This window comes from Kogia breviceps, chromosome X, assembly GCF_026419965.1.
Source record: "Kogia breviceps isolate mKogBre1 chromosome X, mKogBre1 haplotype 1, whole genome shotgun sequence".
NCBI classification, from domain to species: domain Eukaryota; kingdom Metazoa; phylum Chordata; class Mammalia; order Artiodactyla; family Physeteridae; genus Kogia; species Kogia breviceps.
Window position 1 is genome coordinate 126,985,701 of NC_081330.1, and position 19,791 is coordinate 127,005,491.

The 19,791-nt window shown below is 41.8% G+C and overlaps 1 protein-coding gene and 1 non-coding gene across 2 annotated transcripts in view; one reads left to right on the top strand and one right to left on the bottom strand.

The window, feature by feature from the left end:
• Window positions 1-19,791, top strand: part of MID1 (midline 1) — a 394,966-nt gene that overhangs the window by 160,625 nt on the left and 214,550 nt on the right. The gene's annotated exons all lie outside the window — the stretch shown is intronic.
• On the bottom strand, window positions 8,164-8,271 carry LOC131749134 (U6 spliceosomal RNA). Its single transcript, XR_009333241.1, has one exon. It is a non-coding gene; the product is annotated as a U6 spliceosomal RNA (small nuclear RNA).

Sequence of the window (19,791 nt, forward strand, 5' to 3'; positions counted from 1 at the left end):
TAAAACAAAAGCAAGGGCTTCGTCATTGTGAATTCTTTTTCCCCTGCAGAATCAATTCTCAAAGATATGGAGATCTCATAAATGTCTCCAAAGACCAGTTCGCAACACCCAGCAAGTGAGGCTTTCCGAAAGAAATGCCTTCCCAGGCTGTGTAAATGCGTGTGTCAAGGGGGAGAGACCCCAGCGCTGTCATGATTGAGCAGGGGCGGCCGAGGCCCTTTCCTTTGTATCCTGATCATTTACATGACTTAAACACAACAATGTGCCTCATAGTCAATAAAACAAGACGCTTTGCCATAGCAACAGTTTCAGAATGTGGCACAGCTTCGGTGCTGTCCCTGAGACAGAGAAAAGTGCCATAAAGGAACACTCCTTATGAATATGTTCAGAGATTTCTTTATGCCACTAGTACTTGTTTCACATGCCACTGGGTTTAGGTTTTATTTACGCAGCCCAGCTTTCCTTTGCTCTGGGAGAACGAGCTTTGTGTGTCAAAGTTGTGGACGTGACTGAGGGGTCAGAGGGTGGGAATATATACTCGGCTGTGATGGAGATGGAATTCCAGAGTATCTTCGCGGAAAACTCTTAATGCTATCGAGGAAAGCACGGAAAACTCAGGAATGTACTTATACGTCCCTCAGTCGCTGGTTTCTTTGAAGATATGTAATAAGCAGCCCTTTTAGCATTTGCACTTTTCACTTCTTTCTATCACATATCAACATGTGCACATAATACCACACTCTTTAGAAGATCATAAGGAAATAAACTCTACGCTCAGTGCTGTTGTGCAAAAGACGTAGCACATGTGTTATCAAAGCTGTAATTAGGCTTCAATGTTTTCCTTTTCTTTCAAGGTCATTTCCTGGCATGATAAAATTTTCCAGTTAAGAAAGAGCCCTCTCTTTTTTAAAAAGCAATAGTACTTCCTACAAGTTTGAGTCTAATGCAGCTGTTCTGGTAAAAACTTCACTGAACAAGGCAAATCAGAGAGGAAAAACATAATTTTAATGATCTTTTCTTTCTTTTTTCTTTTCTTTTTTTTTTTTTACTATGCGACGTACAGTGGGTTTTACCTTTAGGAGATAGAGAGCTTGGTCGTTTGTAAGTAGTAAATTCTTTACCTTGAGACATTCGTGCTTCTTCAGAAAGATATCCCTTCTGTGGCATATGGGTCTTGTCCCCTGTCCTCATCTCTGTTCTCTTCGTTGATCGCTGGGAAGTAGCCAGCCCTTAACACTGGAGCTACTTATAGTGATAGATGAGGCATTGAATCTGGGCACCTGACTCCACAGTAATCTATAAATTAGTTATGAGCTGGTAATAAAAAATCCTAAACGTCCCTGCTTCTTGGGGAGCCGCAGACCCCAGGGGTCACCAGGCAATGAAAGATCCAACTGGACTCACCAATGAAAACAGAGTGAATGATTTACACACACCAGCATTTGACATTGGTATAATCTGAATCAAGAGATCCTTTGTTTGCTACATTGCGTCACTGAGTGGTGCCCCGAAGGCTGTAAGTTTGGTCACACTGTTGTTAGGCCAAAGGGAGATGAGTACACAGAGCGTGAGTGATCAGAGGTGAGCTGTGAGGGTCAGATTTTATGCACACGTTGGTGTCCGCTAGAAAGTCATGTGGATGTTGCAGTGACACATTCAGGAGGGTTGGAAACACAAAGATTGTGTGTGGGTGCCGAGTGGAAGAGATGACGGGTGGAGAAGCGATTATAATTCTCTTATCTCGGGCCAGTGAAGGCAAATTAATTGAACCAGACCTGGGGAGAAGTCCTCAGGGAGAAGGTCTTCCAAGTGAAACCCCACTGGAGACACTTCAGCGACACCAGAGAGGAGTGACTCCAGTTCACGTCTCTTGGTGACTCCGCCATTCTCGAAAAGGATTTCTCGAGCACAGCAGGGCTGGTGAGTTTCATAGCAGAAATTTCTGGCTCGATATCATAGGCATTTTACACGTTAAATTGCGCCTTGGAGAATAAAGCGTGTCCTCCTGAGTCGGGATGCCTCTAATATTCAGCCCTACTCCAAAGGCTGAGCAGGTTTGAGTCTTTTGTGAACCTAGGGAAGAGGAATGATAATCTTCATTTTGGAGGTTCCCTGATTTGCCAGGCTTTTTACAGGCAAAGGGCTACCACTTGAATGCTGTGGATCTGGTGGGCCACTGCTGAACAATAGGGAAATTTCATTAAGCCGAGCCAAGGCTAATTTTGAAGCGGTTCTACTACGTCCTCTACTAAGTAGAGAGATTTGATTTCCTACCCTCCGCTTCACGCTCGAAGGATCTCAGAATTCTTGACAAAGCAATGGGAACAATACTGGCTCTGCGAGCAAAGGGAGCCCAATTCAGATGGTCAGCACTGTCTCCCAGATGCCGAAACCCCTTTTTTTCTTACACGGTTCATCATTCGGAACTATTAAGCATTTTTCTGCTCTTTGTCAGAAGAATAGGTCCGAGATTTATGTAGCAGTTTCTCCTCAGTTTGGTTGTTCAGTGTCCCAAAAGATGAAAAGTAAACATGTTCAATATTTAATTCATATGTACCAGTACAGACTCATCATTTTCTGGACCACACAGAATCCTTGTACAAGTTTTGGATATAATCTCTGCTTTTGTACTAATTCCAAAAAAAGTCAATGAAGTCTGAAGGCATTTGGCAAAAGAACTAAGCAGTTTAGCTCTGTGCTCAAAAAGTCAGTGTTGCATAAATATTTGAACATAGTTATTGGAACACCCCCTGCTTATCTGTTTCAGTTGTACTTTGCTCTTAGACAAAGAATCATATCAGAGTATCATTCTCCCATAAAAATCTGCAGAGGAATGCTTGAATAGCTCCACATGAAAAGAAATTAAATTCCACAAGGTTATTGCCCTGTGGATATTGGGCAAAGTGACTGATGCCCATGTTATAGATGAAGAAGCAGGTTATAACCAAAACTTTCCCTTATATTCAGCCTGTTTCAGTTACTCCACTATCAGGAAAATCACCCAGACTCTTGGACAGAGGGCAAATGGGGCCCAGTGGCAGCTCTTAGCCTCTTTACCATCTAAGTGGCTGGTTCTGTTCCTCATAACATCGTTCAGCTCCTTTCCCACTAAACCGTTGCCATCACCTTCATAGATCCAACTCCTGTCCTTCAAGGCGTTCAATAGGTGCGTTATTGTCTTTGTTTGGGTTCTCCTGGATGTAGATCTTGAAAGAAAATTTCAAGTGCAAGTGATTTATTTGGAGCCGAGAGACAAAGGAGGGAAGGAAACCAATAAAGAATGTGTTTCAAGTAAGTCATCACTGTGGGCACCTGAAGCTTCATCCTACTGGGGAACTCTGGGAGCCAGTGTCAAACAGACTCCTCAGAGGTATCCCAGCCAAGTGACAAGGGAGTCGGGATATTTATCTACCAACTCCGGTCATTGACTAGGTAAGGACGGCACAGGGCCAGCGGTGGGAGGCTTTAATTCTCCAGTACCTCTGACCTTGCCAGCGCAAGCAAAAATTGGCTCTAGCACCGGAGAAAGCTCTCTAGCAAAGAGATGTAGGGGCTGGCAGTTGCCAGGCCACCAGGCACAGAAATGGAAAGGCTGAGCCTGCGCGTCCGGAGCCTGTGCTCCGTAACGGGAGAGGCCACAACGGTGAGAGGCCCGCGTACCGCAAAACAAAAAAAAAAAAAAAAAAAAAGAGGTTTGGCAAATATCGTTTCAATCTTCCCAACAATTTGTGATGGAAGTGTTATTGTTCCCATTTTGTTGAGGAGGAAATTCAGGCTCAGGTTGTTAAATAACGTGGAACACATTTTGATCCAAGCCAACTGGACTCTAAAGTCAAGGTTTTCCACTACATACTGGTGTCACCCCACGGATGTACGTTACTTCAGTTGAGAGGATCGTATATTACCTTCCGCAGAGGTCTGCTCCGACCTCTCGTGTAAATTACAAACCCCACATGTTGCCGGACAAAACTCCCACTGCTCCTTTACCGTATTCTGTTTCCCGATAGGGCTTATTTTCTAAGATACTATATAATTTATTTTATTTCTTGTTTATTACCTTTCTATCCCACTATGGCAGCACATCAAAGACAGAGATTTTGTCAGTTTATTTCACTGATGTATCCTAAGCATCTACAACAGTGCCGGGCACATAGAAGGCACTTGATAAAGATTTGTTGAATGAATGAATGTATCAGAGTGAGTCTTCTGTATCACCTACTCCTGTTGTTGCCCTTCGACTCTACCCCCATGTCTACTATGGGTTTGGGGGACTTTATACATTTTTATATCTCCAGCGCCCTACCCACTGTGGCATGTGAAGGAGCCCCATGAATTGTTCTTAAGTAGATAACTGACTGACCCAAGAAAGGAAAAGTAGCTAATGCTATTGGAAGGGAAAATTCTTCTCATGACAAAAGTGTTTTCCCTATTTAGGTAATATTTTCAAGGTAGAGGAAGTACATGAATAAATTTATTAGGTAGAATAAGACCCAAATTCCTTTTGGTTGCTGCTATATTTACATCTGCACGTAACTATAACTATATTAATGTCTATATCTAGGTGCACTAAAGGTTCAGTTGACCCAGTGGAAATTCCATCTTTGCTAGAACTATCTCTGCTGAGAATAATCTTTTTTTTTTCATCTTCATTAGATTATAATTGCTTTACATTGTTGTGTTAGTTTCTGCTGTACAACAAAGTGAATCAGCTGTATGTGTGCCTATATCGCCTCCCACTCAGACCTCCCCGTGAATAATCTTTTCCTCTTCTCAAGCTCTGTATATAAAACATGCTCTCCTTAAATATTCATTGTCTGAATGACCGTAGAAATGATAACACAGATCTTTATAATGCTTCACTAAGGAGTGTGGTTAATTGAAGCTAAAGAACAGTTCTCTTAAAATGTTGGTAGAATTTTCTGTTATTCAAGGAGAATGCTTGGCAGGGACAACTTACACAGCAGACTTTTTTTTTTTTTCGGTACGCGGGCCTCTCACTGCCGTGGCCTCTCCCGTTGCGGAGCACAGGCTCCGGATGCACAGGCTCAGCGGCCATGGCTCACGGGCCCAGCCGCTCCGCGGCACGTGGGATCCTCCCGGACCGGGGCACGAACCCGCGTCCCCTGCATCGGCAGGCGGACTCTCAACCACTGCGCCACCGGGGAAGCCCTAACAGACATTTTTTGATAAATTTCTTTTGCATTCCCATGGAGGAAAACCTTAAAAGGTATGGCTAGGAATGACAGTAGATTTTGGCAAAAGGCCTTAAAACTTATCACTGTCTTTTTTAACCTCCATCAACAAAATAATTAAATTTTGTTATGTTTTCACATTGGGGGGAATTTTCTGATAATTTCCTTTTTCATGTTTCAATTCTTGGATTTTTCATTAGAAAAACAGTGTTTCCCTTTTTTTCCTAAATTTATTTATTTTGGGCTGTGTTGGGTCTTCACTGCTGCACACGGGCTTTCTCTAGTTGTGGCGAGCGGGGGCTACTCTTCGTTGTGGTGCATAGGCTGCTCATTGTGGCGGCTTCTCTTGTTGCGGAGCACGGGTTCTAGGCACGTGGGCTTCAGTAGTTGTGGCACGCGGGATCTAGAGCGCAGGCTCAGTAGTTGTGGCGCACGGGCTTAGTTGCTCCACGGCATGTGGGATCTTCCCGGACCAGGGCTCAAACCAGTGTCCCCTGCATTGGCAGGCGGATTCTTAACCAACGCGCCACCAGGGAAGCCCTGTTTTCCTTTTTTTCTTTAAAGAAATGTAGGTTTCTATTTCTACCTTTTTGGTCGATGATATAAAAGAAAGGTTAAGGCAGGTATCGACCTTATCTTCCATTGTTAAGAGCAGATATTTTCTGAGAAATGTGCTGTGCTGAATTTTGCATTAACAATGCCTAGTGCCGGGCTTCCTTGGTGGTGCAGTGGTTAACAATCCGCCTGCCAGTGCAGGGGACACGGGTTCGAGCCCTGGTCCGGGAAGATCCCCACATGCCGTGGAGCAACTAAGCCCGTGCGCCACAACTACTGAGCCTGCGCTCTAGAGCCTGCAAGCCACAACTACTGAAGCCTGCGATCCACAACTACTGAAGCCCGCGCGCCTACACCCGGTGCTCTACAACAAGAGAAGCCACCACAATGAGAAACCCACGCACTGCAACGAAGAGTAGCCCCCACTCGCTGCAACTAGAGAAGGCCCACACGCAGCAACGAAGACCCAATGCAGCCAAAAATAAACAAAATAAAATAAAATAAAAATTTATAAACAAACAAACAAAAACCAATGCCTAGTGCTGAAAATATGTTTTAGAGAGAATTTTGGTCATTGCATAGGAGTTGATTTCTAAGTCAGAAGGCAGGAATAAAACACAAGCATTACTGAAGTTAACTTAGAGTTGAAACTACTTAGTGACTTAATTAAGCTTACATTTTGTTCATTAATTTATACATTTGAAGGGTAATATATAAGGCTGGGGAAACAGCTCATACTTTGAAGAACAAATTCAAGGGACAGGAGGTAACCTCACTGTGAAAAGAACACATGAAGCCAAGGGGCCTGGCAGACCGGGGGTGAGGCAGGAAGCTGAGGGCAGTAAAGCGCTCATGCCTCCCTCAGCAAATCTTACTGAGCGCCAACAATATATCCAGCTCTATTCTGAATGCTGAGGCTACAGAAGTCAATTAAACAAGTCCCTGTCCTCATTCGGCTTATATTCCAATGTAGAGAGACAGACAATAAACCAACGAGTGTCTGATATGTCAGGTAGTGAGAGATGCTGTGAAGACAAAGCTCCAGAAAGAGAGAGGAGTGAGGACGTTGTCTTGTCATATGAAGTGTCTTGGAAGGCCTATTGGAAAAGGTAACAGTTGAGCAGAGATCAGAAAGAGGTGCAAATCATGCTGTTCTCCTGGGGGAGAGAACCCCCGGCAGAGAGAAGAGCAAGTGCAAAGGCCCTGACACGGGAGCATGAGGTGTGTGTCATGGATTGCCAGGCAGTGACCTTTTAGAGGCTTGTAGGTGTGGCGTGTACTCGTGTGCAAATGGGAGCCATCGAAGAGTTTTGAGCAGAGGAGCTCAAAAGAATGCCAGCTTTAAATAGGCTGCAGAGGGGGTGCAGGCTGAATGCAGGGTAGAAGCAGGTACGCCTTAGGGTGGCTTGGACCAGAGAAGTGGGATATGGTGAGAGGTCATCAGATTCTAGGTGAGACGGACAGAATTTCCCGATGAATTGGATGTCAGGTTTGAGAGAAAGAAACAAACCATGGATAACTACAAAGATCTTGGTCTGAGCGTCTGGCTGTGTTCATGGCTGGCTCTAAAATGCTCAGTTGTTGGGCTTCCCTGGTGGCGCAGTGGTTGGGAGTCCGCCTGCCGATGCGGGGGACGCGGGTTCGTGCCCCGGTCCGGGAGGATCCCACATGCCGCGGAGCGGCTGGGCCCGTGAGCCGTGGCCGCTGAGCCTGCGCGTCCGGAGCCTGTGCTCCGCAACGGGAGAGGCCACGGCAGTGAGAGGCCCGCGTACCGCAAAATAAATAAATAAATAAATAAAATGCTCAGTTGCTTTGAGGGATGTCACATGTTTAAAGGGCCAGAGATGGAACAGATAGGAGCGAATGTGTTCGGATTAGGCTAGTCACAGTATTGAAATCCAACAATGTGAAATGAATAGAACATCAGTCCTTCTATCCTTAAACTAAGTGGAAAAAGGAAGAAATGTCGCTTGGCAGCCATGGGATCACTATTGCAGTATTTTTAAATTAATTTTTATTGGAGGATAGTTGCTTTACAGTGTTGTGTTCGTTTCAGGTGTACAGCAAAGTGAATCAGCTATACGTATACATATATCCCCTCTTTTTTAGATTTCCTTCCCATTTAGGTCACCACAGAGCACTGAGTAGAGTTCCCTGTGCTCTACAGTTGGTTCTCATTAGTTGTTTATTTTATACATAGTAGTGTATATATGTCAATCCCAATCTTCCAATCCCACACCCCCCTCCTCCCCCTGGTATCCATACGTCCGTTCTCTACATCTGTTTCTCTATTTCTGCTTTGCAAATATTTGTATCATTTTTCTAGATTCCACATATAAGCAATATTATACGATATTTGTTTTTCCCTTTCTGACGTACTTCACTCTGTATGACAGTCTCTAGGTCCGTCCACATAAAAAACATGGAACACTTCACAAATCTGCCTGTCATCCTTGCACAGGGGCCATGCTAATCTTCTCTGTACCCTTCCAGTTTTTAGTATATGTGCTGCCAGAGCAAACACTGCAGTATCCTTTAGTTTTTACTCAAGCTGTAGAACAACTGGAGCTAAGAAAAACACAAGATCACGTGGGGACATAAAAACAGACCATATGAGAACAAGTTGGCTAATTGTAGGGGCAGCCCGCACACAAAAGTGAACCAAGAAGCACGACGACTATAACAAAAGCAGAATTAAACTTAGTCAGTATGACTCAAGGTTAAGCTGGGTCCTATAGGGAGAAGCTACTGCAAGAAGCACTTTAGCTCAGTGGAAGGATGGCCTTCCTTAACAGACACAGCTGGTGCTCTCAAAGATCTGTGAGCTCATCTCCAACCTCGGGACCCTGATACGCTATATGTCCTAGCCCCCCTTGTAAGTCAGGTGGAACCACTGGCCTCTGTCAGGCCAATGAAACGTGGGTGAGATTGATGTACGCTACTTCTAGGCCTGACCTCTAGAGCCTCCTTCGAGACCTTCCACATGCTCTCTCTTCCCTTGCCTGCCTGCCTGCCAGCCAGCCAGGCGCAGAAGACTTAGGGGAAAATTCTGAGACCCTAGAAGATGGTGGTTGGAAGGATCCTGGGTGCGTGAGAGGAATCAGGACAGCAAGTCCATGCTGGACTGTGATATGAACATGAACTAAATCCTTATGGTGTCCAGCCATGGAGAATTGGGGGTCTTTTGCTGTAACAGCTAGATTTACTTACCCTGACAGTATATCTTGTAACTTACAGAGCTGCCCAACTGTAGAAGGGATTGATTGCAAGGAAGGGAATGAGTTTCCTGTCCCTGGATGTGTTCAAGCACACTCACTTAGATGTGAAACTCTTGAGGCAAAAATCAAGCTGGAGATAAGTGACTGGACCAAATAACTAGTATAGTGCTTTTGAAAATTTTCCACTAAAGTATCCCTATCAACACAGAGGTTTCACTTCCTAGTGACAGTGGGTTTAGTTTCCAGTGCACTTTCTTTGACATCTTTTGTTTTCATAATCTTATCTTAAACATGTATGTAGTCTCTGTATTCTTCTGTTTCTTTTAATATATATTTATTTTAATATATATCAGTTTATTTTACTATGCATTTTTAAAAGTTATGAAGTGTGTACTGTTACTGAAGAGGACTGTTTCTTTTCAGTCTTCCAGTGAGGTGGACCCTTTAGGATTAAGTGTTCAAAAATTACTATTTTCAGGGCTTCCCTGGTGGCGCAGTGGGTGGGAGTCTGCCTGCCGATACAGGGGACACGGGTTCGTGCCCCGGTCCGGGAGGATCCCACGTGCCGCGGGGCGGCTGGGCCCGTGAGCCGTGGCCGCTGAGCCTGCACGTCCGGAGCCTGTGCTCCGCAACGGGAGAGGCCACAACGGTGAGAGGCCCACGTACCACCAAAAAAAAAAAAAAAAAAAAATTACTATTTTCAAAGTCAAGCTATATCGAAATCAGTAAATTCATATTTAAACCCTGCTTCAAGTGAAATGCAAAACCAAAATCGAATGAGAATATACATTACATTTCATTAAGCTAAAAATTTTAAATCATTTCCTATGTTAATAGCATTCCACATTACGTGGTTCACGTTCAAAAATCGTAATGCCAGCTGGAGTTCTTTGGGAAATGCTGGAGACTTCTTTATCTTCTAGGTAACATATATAGAAATTATTTCCATGGCATTTTTTTACTTAGATGGATAAAAATTGTAATTCTGTTACTGTGCCTGCTTACAAAAAGAAGAAGTTGCTATAAACATGGTACAACTCATAAAACGAAAAGTATGTTGCCATTAGCAGGCACACACATTGACTTGCTCGTATCTCGTGGTGACTGTGATTCAACTACAGGGAGAGGTGGATTTCTCCTTCGGCGTTTTCTCACACCACCACACCTTCCTTTAAAACCAGCTCTGCCAGACAGAGTGGAAATGCAGAGTGTGTGTCACAAGCTGCAGGAGAAGATAAGATGTGTAGGCTGTGCTCGGGAAAAGGAAAAATAAAATGTACGTGCCTAAGGACATCATTTTCTTTACGGGAATTCTTCCTAGTCGATGTTTAGGCATAAATAATACCACTTATATGCACCTACTTAGAGGGGTAGCTGCTTTGTTTCCCTGGGAAGAATTTGTCCATGGATTTTGCAAACTTCATCTGGTATTTTTAAAGCCATTTCCCCATATTTAATTTGTTATAGATTTTGAGCTAGCTTTCTTAATTATTGACTTGCCTTTCATTTTTAAATGGAAAATAGAAAACACGAGTGAAAGGAGATCATCGTAAATTTAAGTAAATCGTGTTAGATACTTTAATCAAATAAAACTAGTCAATGTCCATCTAGTGGCCAATATGAAGACTTGGTCTTATGCCTTGAAATTCAACAGTAATATGACACTGGGAGAGCCAGCAGGAGGATCACGTGGGATATTAACAGGAGCCAGGCCACAGGCGGATTGCATCACTTTTTTCCACAACGCAGAATTCAGTCACATGATCGAGACCTATTCATGCGGGAAACTGGGGGAAAATGGTCTTCCTGTGTGTCCAGGAAGAAAAACAAAATATAACACGATTTGGTGGCCATATAGCGATCTCTGCCATACCAGATTTCTCATGTATAATACAACAGTTAACAATAATCAGCGGATTCTTACCATCTCAATGACGTAGACATACGTTGGATTCTATTTTACAGATGAGGAAATTGAAGATCAGATTTGTTAAGGGGCTTTTCTTTCTCTGAATCACTCATCGTATCCTCTCATTGCTCTGAAATGAATTCTCTTTCTTACAGTATTAAATTTGGCTTGTGGTTAGTGAACATTTCCAAGTACCATAACTCAGCTTTTCAGATTGCATGTCTTTAGTTGGGCACTTTGGGTGGCTTGAACAACGGAGATTTTCTTTTTTTCTTCTTCTTCTTCTTTTTAAAAAAAAATCTCTCACACACAAATTCAAGCACAGTTCAAGGATTCATTAATTTCTTGGCAGGACAGTGTCATCAAGAATCCTGATGTGTCTCAGTTTTCCGTTCTGCATCCTCACTGAGTAGGCTTACATCAGCGAGTGGTTGGAAGATGGTTGCCCTAGCGCCAGGCATCACCTCCTCACTCCCCCGTATCCAAAGGCAAGAAGTGGAGTTACTCTTCACACATTCCGCCTTTTTGTGGCTTTGACAGTTCCACATCATCACGTGGAGTTGAGGAGAGCATACCTCCCTGAATATATTGCTGCCCCAGACCCGCCAAAACTTGGGGGAGGGTGCTGTTAGCCAAGACTAAGGGGCGATGGCTATAGGACGGTCAACCACAAGTGTCTTCCAGATACAGTCTTGCCTCTAATGAGTATTAGAAATGAGAGATAAAATGAGAAATGCTAGAGCATGGGTTTGAATCAAAGGACTTAGGAAATTATTTAATTCAACCCTTACTTTACAGACGGGTAAACTGAGTCCCAAACAGGTTAACTGGTTTTTCCAGCTTACACAGCTAGATAAGGGTAGAGGTAGGACTAAAAGGGAATTTTCTGATGGCCAGTTTAGTGTATATCTATACATATCATTGCTTAATAGTCAATAGACTATCGATCACAATATTATGATACATTGTACTTGCTTACTTGGTTTTTGGGTTTTGGTTTTCAACTTGTCAAGGGAAAAGAGCCTCTTATCGAGCTCTGAATCTCCAGTGGGTAGCGCAATGTCCTATATTCAAGAATAGTAGGGGGGAGGGATAAATTAGGGATTTGGGGCTAACATATACACATTACTATACATAAAATACATAAACAATAAGGACCTACTATATAGCACAGGGAACTCTACTCAGTATTTTGTAATAACCTATATGGGAGAAGAATCTGAAAAAGAATAGATATAGAGAAAGATGATAGATAGATAGAATGATTGATTGATCTGATTCACTTTGCTGCATACCTGAAACGAACACAGTATTTTAAATCAACTACACTTACGTAAAAAAGAAAAGAATAGTAGAGTTCATGTTTGTACCCTACTGAATGATTGTATTTAATTCTTACCTTAACCCTAGAGGTACATGAAAAAACTGAAGCAGTTTTGGGACTTACCCAAAGTTACATGGTCGTTGAGGCATTGTAACAAAAGCATAGCTACAAAAGCATATGCTCAAATATACAATAGAGGGAAAGCCTCAGAGAAATCTTTTTTTATGCTGCTCCTGAGTACGTGTATGAAATCTTAGAAATGCTAATGGCGGTGGAGTCTCATATTTTTCTGCCAGAGGTGAAGGTAAAAATAAAACATAACTGGAATAGTTAGAACCTGCGGCTGGAGATTACTGAGCAATTTTGTTCAATACTTTTTCATAAAGATGAGAGGCACACAGTGATGTGTACAAGATGAAAGGAAAAGTAACTTTTGACAACTGGAGGAGATCCTTAAAGTGAGGAATGAAGAACATGGCTGAGTCATTTGTGATAATTCTGCTTCTCTTTTACCTGCACATAAGACAATCCTGCTGCTCAGTGATTTCATCCAGGACCACATTTGAATGGCACTGACTGTAGTTTCCATAGTTACCTACACAAAGGCACAGGATCGTTCTGCTGAGGTTCACTACATGCTTTGGATACATGGAATCAGATGCCTCCTTAAGCCTACAACCACCGCCCCCCCCAAATTATAACCTGTTTCTTTTTGGTAACATGGGTACTAAATGCCTTTGATTCATCCATTTCCAATTTATCATCTGTTACCTTTCCAGTTTAGGGTTTTCTAAAAAAAAAAGCAGCACTTTAAAAAAAAAATTTTTGTTATCACTTGTTTCCTTCTAGTTTTATTGAGATGTAACTGACATACGAGTTTTAAGTTTAAGTTACACAGCATAATTATTTGACTTACATACATCATGGAATTATTGCCAAAGTAATTTTAGTGAACATCCCATCATCTAAAGTAAAAAAAAAAAAAAAAAAAAAAGAAAAAATGTTTTCCTTGTAATGAGAACTCTTGGGTTTTACTCTCTTAACAACTTTCATATATAACGTACAACAGTGTTAATTATATTACTCGTGTTGTATATTACCTGCCTAGTACTTATTTATTTATTTATTTAATACAGCAGGTTCATATCGGTCATCCATTTTATATACATCAGTGTATCCACGTCAATCCCAATCACCCAATTCATCACACCACCATCCCCACACCCCCTCCACTTTCCCCCCTTGGTGTCCATACATTTCTTCTCTACATCTGTGTCTCAGTTTCTGCCCTGCAAACCAGTTCATCTGTACCATTTTTCTAGGTTCCACATATATGCGTTAATATGCGATATTTGTTTTTCTCTTTCTGACTTACTTCACTCTGTATGACAGTCTCTAGATCCATCCACGTCTCAACAAATGACCCAATTTCGTTCCTTTTTATGGCCAAGTAATATTCCATTGTATATATGTACCACAACTTCTTTATCCATTCGTCTGTCGATGGGCATTTAGGTTGCTTCCATGACCTGGCTATTGTAAGTAGTGCTGTAATGAACATTGGGGTGCATGTGTCTTTTTGAATTATGGTTTTCTCAGGATATGTGCCCAGTAGTGGGATTGCTGGGTCCTATGGTAATTCTATTTTTAGTTTTTTAAGGAACCTCCATACTGTTCTCCCTAGTGGCTGTATCCATTTACATTCCCACCAACAGTGCAAGAGGGTTCCCTTTTCTCCACACCCTCTCCAGCATTTGTTGTTTGTAGATTTTCTGATGATGCCCATTCTAACCGGTGTGAGGTGATACCTCATTGTAGTTATGATTTGTATTTCTCTAATAATTACTGATGCTGAGCAGCTTTTCATGTGCTTCTTGGCCATCTCTATGTCTTATTTGGAGAAATGTCTATTTAGGTCTTCTGCCCATTTTTGGATTGGGTTGTTTGTTTTTTTAATATTGAGCTGCATGAGATGCTTATATATTTTGGAGATTAATCCTTTGTCTGTTGACTCGTTTGCAAATATTTTCTCCCATTCTGAGGGTTGTCTTTTGGTCTTGTTTATGGTTTCCTTTGCTGTGCAAAAGCTCTGAAGTTTCATTAGGTCCCATTTGTTTATTTTTATTTTTGTTTTTATTTCCATTACTCTAGGAGGTGGATCAAAAAAGATTTTGCTGTGATTTATGTCAAAGAGTGTTCTTCCTATGTTTTCCTCTAAGAGTTTTACAGTGTCCGGTCTTACCTTTAGACCTCTAATCCATTTTGAGGTTTTTTTTGTGTGTGGTGTTAGGGAGTGTTCTAATTTCATTCTTTTACGTGTAGCTGTCCAGTTTTCCCAGAACCACTTATTGAAGAGACTGTCTTTTCTCTGTTTTAAATCCTTGCCTCCTTTGTCATACATTAGTTGACCGTAGGTGTGTGGGTTTATCTCTGGGCTTTCTAACTTGTTCCATTGATCTATGTTTCTGTTTTTGTGCCAGTACCATATTGTCTTGATTACTGTAGCTTTATAGTATAGTCTGAAGTCAGGGAGTCTGATTTCTCCAGCTCCGTTTTTTACCCTCTAGACGGCTTTGGCTATTTGCGGTCTTTTGTGTCTCCATACAAATTTTTTTAACATCTTTATTGTAGTATAATTGCTTTACAATGATGTGTTAGTTTCTGCTTTATAACAAAGTGAATCAGTTATACATATACATATGTTCCCATATCTCTTCCCTCTTGCGTGTCCCTCCCTCCCACCCTCCCTATCCCAGCCCTGTAGGTGGTCACAAAGCACCGAGCTGATCTCCCTTGTGCATACACTCTCCATACAAATTTTAAGATTTTTTCTTCTAGTTCCGTAAAAAATGCCATTGGTAATTTGATAGCGATTGCATTGAATCTGTAGATTGCTTTGGGTAGTATGGTCATTTTCATAATATTGATTCTTCCAATCCAAGAACATGGTATATCTCTCCATCTGGTGGTATCATCTTTAATTTCTTTCATCAGTGTCTTATAGTTTTCTGCATACAGGTCTTTTGTGTCCCTAGGTAGGTTTATTCCTAGGTAGTTTATTCTTTTTGTTGCAGTGGTAAATGGGAGTGTTTCCTTAATTTCTCTTTCAGATTTTTCATCATTAGTGTATAGGAATGCAAAAGATTTCTGTGCATTAATTTTGTATCCTGAAACTTTACCAAATTCGTTGATTAGCTCTAGTAGTTTTCTGGTGGCATCTTTAGGATTCTCTATGTATAGTATCATGTCATCTGCAAAGAGAGACAGTTTTACTTCTTCTTTTCCAATTTGTATTCCTTTTATTTCTTTTTCTTCTCTGATTGCTGTGGCTAGGACTTCCAAAACTATGTTGAATAATAGTGGCAAGAGTGGACATCGTTGTCTTGTTCCTGATCATAGAGGAAATGCTTTCAGTTTTTCACCATGGCGAATGATGTTTGCTGTGAGTTTTTCATATATGGCCTTTATTATGTTGAGGTAGGTTCCCTCTATGCCCACTTTCTAGAGAGTTTTTATCATAAATGGGTGTTGAATTTTGTCAAAAGCTTTTTCTGCATCTATTGAGATGATCATATGGTTTTTATTCTTCAATTTTTTAATATGGTGTATCACATTGATTTGTGTATATTGAAGTACCCTTGCATCCCTGGGATAAATCCCACTTGGTCACAGTGTATGATCCTTTTAATATGTTGTTGGATTCTGTTTGCTAGTATTTTGTTGAGGATTTTTGCATCTATATTCATCAGTGATATTGGTCTGTAATTTTCTTTTTTTGTAGTATCCTTGTCTGGTTTTGGTATTAGGGTGATGGTGGCCTCATAGAATGCGTATGGGAGTGTTCCCTCCTCTGAAATTTTTTGGAAGAGTTTGAGAAGGATGGGTGTTAGCTCTTCTCTAAGTGTTTGATAGAATTCACCTGTGAAGCCATCTGCTCCTGGACTTCTGTTTGTTGGAACATTTTTAATCACAGTTTCACTTTCATTACTTGTGATTGGTCTGTTCATATTTTCTGTTTCTTCCTGGTTCAGTCTTGGAAGGTTATACTTTTCTAAGAATTTGTCCGTTTCTTCCAGGTTGTCCATTTTATTGGCATAGAGTTGCTTGTAGTAGTCTCTTAGGATGCTTTGTATTTCTGTGATGTCCGTTGTAACTTCTTTTTCATTTCTAATTTTATTGATTTGAGTCCTCTCACCCTTTTTCTTGATATATCTGGCTAATGGTTTATCAATTTTGATAATCTTCTCAAAGAACCAGCTTTTAGTTTTATTGATCTTTGCTATTGTTTTGTTTGTTTCTATTTCATTTATTTCTGCTCTAATCGTTATGATTTCTTTCCTTCTGCTAACTTTGGGTTTTGTTTGTTCTTCTTTCTCTAGTTCCTTTAGATGTAAGGTTACATTGTTTATTTGAGATTTTTCTTGTTTCTTGAGGTAGGATTGTATCGCTACAGACTCCCCTCTTAGAACTGCTTTTGCTGCATCCCTTAGTTTTTGGATTGTCATGTTTTCGTTGTCATTTGTCTCCAGGTATTTTTTGATTTCCTCTTTGATTTCTTCAGTGATCTCTTGGTTATTTAGTAACGTATTGTTTAGCCTCCATGTGTTTGTGTTTTTTACATTTTTTTCCCTGTAATTCATTTCTAATCTCATAGCTTTGTGGTCAGAAAAGATGCTTGATATGATTTCGATTTTCTGAAATGTACCGAGGCTTGATTTGTGACCCAAGATGTGATCTATCCTGGAGAATGTTCCGTGTGCACTTTAGAAGAAAGTGTAATCTGCTGTTTTTGGATGGAATGTCCTATAAATATCAATTAAATCTATCTGGTCTATTGTGTCATTCAAAGCTTCTGTTTCCTTATTTATTTTCATTTTGAGTGATCTGTCCATTGGTGTAAGTGAGGTGTTATAGTCCCCCACTATTATTGTGTTACTGTCGATTTCCTCTTTTATAGCTGTTAGCAGTTACCTTACGTATCCTTTTTGTTTGTTTGTTTGTGGTACGTGGGCCTCTGACCACTGTGGTCTCTTCCGCCGCGGAGCACAGGCTCTGGACGCACAGGCCCAGCGGCCATGGCCCACGAGCCCAGCCACTCCGCGGCATGCGGGATCCTCCCAGACCAGGGCATGAACCCGTGTCCCCAGCATCGGCAGGCGGACTCCCAACCACTGCGCCACCAGGGAAGCCCAGCAGTTGCCTTATGTATCGAGGTGCTCCTGTGTTGGGTGCATATATATTTATAATTGTTATATCTTCTTCTTGGATTGATCTCCTGATGATTATGTAGTGTCCTTCCTTGTCTCTTGTAACATTCTTGATTTTAAAGTCTATTTTATGTGAAATGAGTATTGCTACTCCAGCTTTCTTTTGATTTCCATTTGCATGGAATATCTTTTTCCATCCCCTCACTTTCAGTCTGTATGTGTCCATAGGTCTGAAGTGGGTCTCTTGTAGACAGCATATATATGGGTCTTGTTTCTTTATCCATTCAGCAAGCCTGTATCTTTTGGTTGGAGCATTTAATCCATTCATGTTTAGGGTAATTATCTATATGTATGTTCCTGTTACCATTTTCTTAAATTGTTTTGGGTTTGTTTTTGTAGGTCCTTCTCTTGTGTTTCCCACTTAGAGAAGTTCCTTTAGCATTTGTTGTAGAGCTGGTTTGGTGGTGCTGAATTCTCTTAGCTTTTGCTTGTCTGTAAAGCTTTTGATTTCTCCATCGAAGCTGAATGAGATCCTTGCCGGGTAGAGTAATCTTGGTTGTAGGTTCTTCCCTTTCATCACTTTAAGTATATCATGCCACTCCCTTCTGGCTTGTAGAGTTTCTGCTGAGAAATCAGCTGTTAATCTTATTGGAGTTCCCTTGTATGTTATTTGTCGTTTTTCCCTTGCTGCTTTTAATAATTTTTCTTTGTCTTTAGTTTTTGTCAATTTGTTTACTATGTGTCTTCGTGTGTTTCTCCTTGGGTTTATCCTGTATGGGAGTCTCTGCGCTTCCTGGACTTGGGTGGCTATTTCCTTTCCTGCGTTAGGGAAGTTTTCATCTCTAATCTCTTCAAATATTTTTCTCTGGTCCTTTCTCTCTCTCTTCTCCTTCTGGAACCCCTATAATGTGAATGTTGTTGCATTTAATGTTGTCCCAGAGGTCTCTTAGGCTGTCTTCATTTCTTTTCATTCTTTTTTCTTTATTCTGTTCCGCAGCAGTGAATTCCACCATTCTGTCTTCCAGGTCACTTATCTGTTCTTCTGCCTCAGTTATTCTGCTATTGGTTCCTTCTAGTGTAGTTTTCATTTCAGTTATTGTATTGTTCATCTCTGTTTGTTTGTTCTTTAATTCTTCTAGGTCTTTGTTAAACGTTTCTTGCATCTTCTTGATCTTTGCCTCCGTTTTTTCTCCGAGGTCCTGGATCATCTTCACTATCATTATTCTGAATTCTTTCTCTGGAAGGTTGCCTATCTCCACTTCATTCAGTTGTTTATCTGGGGTTTTATCTTGTTCCTTCATCTGGTACATAGCCCTCTGCCTTTTCATCTTGTCTGTCTTTCTTTGAATGTGGTTTTTGTTCCACAGGCTGCCGGATTGTAGTTCTTCTTGCTTCTGCTGTCTGCCCTCTGGTGGTGAGGCTGTCTAAGAGGCTTATGCACGTTTCCTGATGGGAGGGACTGGTGGTGGGTAGAGCTGACTGTTACTCAGATGGGCGGGGCTCAGTAAAACTTTAATCCACTTGACTGTTGATGGGTGGGGCTGGGTTTCCTCCCTGTTGGTTGTTTGGCCTGGGGCAACGCAACACTGGAGCCTACCCGGGCTTTTTGGTGGTGCTAATGACAGACTCTGGGAGGGCTCACACCTAGTAGTACTTCCCAGAACTTCTGCTGCCAGTGTCCTTGTCCTCACGGTGACACACAGCCACCCCCTGCCTCTGCAGGAGACCCTCCAACACTAGCAGGTAGGTCTGGTTCAGTCTCCCCCGGGGTCACTGCTCCTTCCCCTGGGTTCCGATGCACACACTGCTTTGTGTGTGCCCTCCAGGAGTGGAGTCTCTGTTTCCTCCAGTTCTGTTGAAGTCCTGCAATCAATTCCCACTAGGCTTCAAAGTCTGATTCTCTAGGAATTCCTCCTCCTGCTGCTGGACCGCTAGGTTGGGAAGCCTGACGTGGGGCTCAGAACCTTCACTCCAGTGGGTGGACTTCTGTGACATAAGTGTTCTCCAGTCTGTGAATCACCTACCCAGCAGTTACGGGATTTGATTTTACTGTGATTGCACCCCTCCTACCGTCTCATTGTGGTTTCTCCTTTGTCTTTGGATATGAGGTATCTTTTTTGGTGAGTTCCAGTGTCTTCCTGTCAATGATTGTCCAGCAGCTAGTTGTGATTCTGGTGTTCTCACAAGAGGGAGTGAGAGCACGTCCTTCTACTCTGCCTTTTGGTTCCAATCAGTAGCAGTTTTTTACGGCAACACTTCTAGAGTTTAATTCGCCATTTGAAGTTGAACTAGGAGAATACATAATACTCTTAACAGTTTTCCAGAGATGATTTTGACCCTTCCCAACCTCATATATTTCATTTTGTGGCAGTACTATTGGGAAAAG